The following is a 5,770-nucleotide window of genomic DNA, read 5'->3' on the forward strand; positions in this document are numbered from 1 at the left end:
ACGGATGACAGGACACTAACTGAAGTGTAGAAGAGTCTGACGGATGACAGGACACTTACTGAAGTGTAGAAGAGTCTGACGGATGACAGGACACTAACTGAAGTGTAGAAGTGTCTGACGGATGACAGGACACTAACTGAAGTGTAGAAGAGTCTGACGAATGACAAGACACTCACTGAAGTGTAGTAGAGTCTGAAGGATGACAAGACACTAACTGAAGTATAGAAGAGTCTGACGGATGACAAGACACTCACTGAAGTGTAGAAGAGTCTGACGGATGACAAGACACTAACTGAAGTATAGAAGAGTCTGACGGATGACAAGACACTAACTGAAGTATAGAAGTGTCTGACGGATGACAAGACACTAACTGAAGTGTAGAAGAGTCTGACGGATGACAGGACACTAACTGAAGTGTAGAAGAGTCTGATGGATGACAGGACACTAACTGAAGTGTAGAAGTGTCTGACGGATGACAGGACACTAACTGAAGTATAGAAGAGTCTGATGGATGACAAGACACTCACTGAAGTGTAGAAGAGTCTGATGGATGACAAGACACTCACTGAAGTGTAGAAGAGTCTGACGGATGACAAGACACTAACTGAAGTATAGAAGTGTCTGACGGATGACAGGACACTAACTGAAGTGTAGAAGAGTCTGACGGATGACAAGACACTAACTGAAGTGTAGAAGAGTCTGACGGATGACATGACACTAACTGAAGTGTAGAAGAGTCTGACGGATGACAGGACACTTACTGAAGTGTAGAAGAGTCTGACGGATGACAAGACACTCACTTAAGTGTAGAAGAGTATGACGGATGACAGGACACTTACTGAAGTGTAGAAGAGTCTGACGGATGACAAGACACTAACTGAAGTATAGAAGTGTCTGACACTGCTCTTTTTACTGGATATTCTTCACTGCTGTTTTGTAAAACTTTTTACATGTTTCGTATGTTTTACATGTATCGGAATTGGAAATAATCTACTTCCTAGTCCAAATCTCCCGCAGGACTACGGGGGATGGCAGATGGGCGGGGTATGAACCCGGGACCATGGAGACGACCGAACGACAGTCCGGCACGCATACCGCACGACCAGCCAGCTATCCATGCCAGTCATACTGACAGATCTAGATCTAGATGTACTCCTCGCTACTGTTGATGTTGCTTATTCCCTTGTACAGCTAAGTAGTGTGTAATAAAAAGAGACCAGACCGTCATTGGTCATTTGACACTCCTTCATCCTTACAAATACAAAAAGCGCTTCCGAACCTTGGGTCCTGGGTTCAGATCTCGGTGAAGACTGGGATTTTGAGCTTCGGGGTTTTTAGAAAGTAAAGGCGCTTGGTCGTTGTGCTGGCCACATGACACTTTGCTCGTTAGCCGTTGGCCAAAGAAACAGATGATCATCTGCCCTATAGATCGCAAGGTCTGAAATGGGAACTTCACTACCACTTCAGAGGCTTATAAAATACGAAAGGCACAAAGATAAAGGAAAATTTCTTATTCCATACGCTAGATCGAATTCTTATAAGTGTTCCATCTTCCCTTCTGGCATTAGAGCATGAAACGGGTTGCCTGAGTCAGTCATGAAAACTAATGACTCGGCAGAGTTTAAGTCACTGATAAACATGCACGTTTAGATTAACACACGGATGTACGTAGGACGTGATTATCTTCTGTTTTAAACGCACTTCTACAGTTGATAAGATAAGATAATATAAATAAGATAAGATAAATAAGATAAGGTAAGATGCTTACATAGCATTTCCGTCGAGTGGTGTCAATTTTAAAATCTATGTCAAAGGAGAGAAGCGAAAGAAAGAGAAAGAAGAGAGAAGCGAGAGAAAGAGAGAAAGATAAGCGAAAGCGAGAGAAAAAGAAAGAAACGAAAGAAAGTGAGAGAAAGAGAGAAAGAGAGTGAGAAGAGAGAGAAATAGAGAGAGAAAAAGAGAGAGAAGGGAGAGAAAGAGAGAAAGAAAGAGAGAAAGAGGGAGAGAAGAGAGAGAAAGAGAGAGAAGTGATATAAGAGAGAGAAAGAGAGTGAAGCAAGAGAGAAAGAAAGAGAGAAGAGAAAGAGAGAGAGAAAGAGAGAGAAAGAGAGAAGCGAGAGAAACAAGAGAGTAAGCAAGATTACGTTTTGCAGTTGGAAAGTCTCAGAGAAGTCATGAATTAACATTGTGTAAGGCTACAGAATTGAGTCTTTATAAGGGCAAAGAACTGTTTTCTTTCAAAGTCACATTTGCCTTATTTATGCTTTGCATTCTAAGAAAGCAACTCATTTCTCCCTTTATCTCTATCCACCCTCGTTCCCTCCTCCCAGAACAGTAGATGAGTATTAAAAACAACAACACCCGAATACACACCCAACTGACAGTGAGCACGATAACTCCATTGGGTACTCAACAACGAATTGGGGTCGTGACACGTAATGGCTAACCCAATTTTGATCAGATCCTAACAGATTGACAAATAGCATACCTCTTTCCCCCCACCACCTCCTATCAATCCCAGATGAGACCATATTGATTGAGTCTATATTTAGACCACAGCAGTGAATGCACATATTTATCTGCCATCTAACACCAACAAAGCATTCATGACTGATTCACAAGATACTAGAGTATGGAAAAACTCATTATAGAGGTGAAATAGTTAAAGCTCGAATTTCTTTTCAAATTATTAAATTGGTTTGTTTTGGATTGGGGGGGGGGGGGGAACGTAGAAGTGGAATAGGAAAATAAATCAATGCAGGAACTAAACTTAATTGCGTGTAGTGTGCAGATATATGAAAGTTAACAACGCAGCCAAAATACTTGTGCTCTGTTCAATTACGTAAACAATGTATTATAAACTACATTGCTTGGTTCATACGTTAATATATTGCATTGGTTGGGTACCCACCTAGAATAATGAGAACCTCCACTGCCCTGCGGCTGTACCCAAACAAGGTAAAGGCTTCGGGAGACAACCCTGAGGAAAAATCAGGAGCTGGTGACCCGTAGGCAGCTCTAGGCCCACAGTGCTACAAACTGACAGGATATGCGACGCTACTGAGCTTAAACTGCATCTGAAAATTCGTAGCTTGCGGCCCACAATGCTACAACCGGACAGAACCTGCGACGCTACTGAGCTTAAACTGCATCGGATATACGCAGCTTGGAGCCCACAGTGCTACAACCTGAGAAACCCTGCGGCCATACTGAGCTTAAACTGCATCGAAAATATACACAGCTTGGGGCCCACAGCGCCACAACCTGTCAAAACCTGCGACGCTACTGATCCCAAACTGCATCAGATATTTGCCTTTCCCTTGGACACACCAACTGCGTGGAGAGGGGGGGGGGGGGAACTGCTGCGTGGGCAACATCGTTCCGGCCCTAATTAATACCCAGGCTACCCATGATGAAAACCAACAACTAGTAAATTGCTTTGGTAAAATAAACTAAATTGCTTGTTTCTTACACTAAATCTTTCACACAATTAATTTGCACCAATTAGAGATTAATACGCCTGTAGAAATCGCACACCTTTGTCACTAGATAACACTAAGCGATTGTAGGTCTCTGGGTTGTGTTTGTTGTTTGATATTCACGTGCAGTGTGGTCTGAATTAGACATAGACATGACACACTTTCGTATAAATTTGACGCTTCATAGACCGTGGAGTCTCATTTTGTCTTGACTTGACCAACTGTTCACCAGGGTACCATGTAGCTAGCACAACGACCATACCGCCTTTTCTTTCCCCAACTAAGGTCAGGTTCCCATTAGAGTTAGGTGGACACTGGGAACTGGGGCGTAGCTAAGAATTTTCCATCGGTTGGGGGCCCGGGAGGCCTTGACCTCTTTGGGGGCCCCTGCATTTTGCGTAATATTTTATTTTTAATGTAAAAAACACTAATTTGGGGGCCCCTCTCAAGCTGGGGCCTGGGGGATTTTCAATTTCTCCCCCCTCCCCCACCCCACCCTAGCTACGCCACTGTCTGGGAAATCCTAAAAAAAATAACCCTAAGTTAGAAATACCAGTCTTCAATGGGATTCAAACTCAAGATTTCTCGGCTCGAAAGCAAAAGCTCTTTACGACATTATTCGCCTGGTTAAAGTTATTCCAATATCATCACCACCAACAAAGTCTTATCAATAACTGGACTTTGGCTTCCTATCAGCCATCTTTTACTTGTTTGCGACATTTGAAATGTCAAAGTTCACAATTATCACTTCGCATCTTTTTTTGTTTCGTTCTCGATGCCAGTTAGTTCCGGTTACATTTTTAATGAAGGGATTTGTTTTCCCGCTAGTTCAATACTCTTGACTACCACCATTATTCATTTTCTCCCGAACATTCGTCACGTCGCATCCCCCCCCCCTTCTTTTGCCCTCTCCGCCCTATGAGACAAGAGTACCGGTAATCCTTTAGTACACACCAATGGCGGGTCAAAATATAAAAAAAAAAAGGTTGGAAATAGTGAATGAGTGAAGATGAAACGGGGAAAGGAAGACGGACACATAGCCGTGGCCCTGAGTGGCCCCAGTGTTGAGCGTTCAGGGGAGACGACTGTGAAATTAACGTTCATTGAGCACGACAGGGGAAGATAAAGACAGAATTAGATCTGCCCGGAATAACTTCCCCTTGAGACTTCTCTCCGGCCGCCCGCACCCCGCCTCCCACCCTCTTCACTCCGGATCGCCTCGTCTAATACGCTGCGGCCATCTTAACACTACCTTTTCATTTTTTATTAAAAGATATTTGTGTATATTCCCCCCCCCCAACTCTTGAAAACTGATTTTAAAAGAATCCAAATAAATGACCTTAGATAGGATAAAAATGTCAGATTGAAACATTCTGAAGTAATATAAGGCGGGGGGGGGGGGGAGGTCGTGTACGTGTGTGTGTGTGGTTGGGATGTGTTGGTTTGTTTACAATGAAGACTATTTAGCTAGTTAAAGACTGCCACTTTAATATTTTTGATAAACTTTAGAAAATTTTTTTTGTGATTGAAAATACGCGGACATTTTCCAGAGTTTGTTTACGTTGCTACGTGTATTGGTGTAAGGAAACGTGGCGTGGAGAGGAATGGGTTCAAAGCATCGATACCTGCTACTTGCTAAGATTATTAAATGTTGTGATTCCATCCCAACACTAACCTGTGCATGACCTTGCTGTGCAGTGCTGTAGTCTCATTTGCAGTCTGTCATGGTCATGTAGGGAGCTGTTTTTTTTTTCTAAACTGTTCAGAACTGCTGTACTAGGTGCTGGCTGGGCTGTTGAGGTAATAGGGTCTCTCTAAAGTGAGCTAAATTTACCGGAAATATACATTTTATTAATTATTACCTTCATCTGAGGGCTAAAACTAAAATCAGAACCACCCTCGTAAGAGAAATGCAATTCGCGGAGAGGAGCTTCACAAGAGGAGCTTCAGTCACTAATGTCTCGCATCTCTCAGGCCTGTAAAGAGTATGGCTTAACAATTAGCACGAAGAAAACAAATGTTATGGGACCACCTGCTACAGCACCACCCTCCATCCTCATAGACGATAACAAGCTGGATGCCGTAAACGAAAATTGCTACTGACCATTGGAAAGATATTGCCCTAGACCGCACTAGATGGAGAGAGACGCGGACCAAGAAAGCTACATGGGCCCCCAGTTCTGGAAGAAAAGCATTCCTAGCGTAAAAATGGCCAGCTCCTCTACCACCAAAGCGAAAGCCACCTTAACCTGCGATATTTGTGGACGGGAGTGTCTCTCCATAAATAGGGC

Source organism: Biomphalaria glabrata, chromosome 2 (assembly GCF_947242115.1).
Source record: "Biomphalaria glabrata chromosome 2, xgBioGlab47.1, whole genome shotgun sequence".
NCBI lineage: Eukaryota > Metazoa > Mollusca > Gastropoda > Planorbidae > Biomphalaria > Biomphalaria glabrata.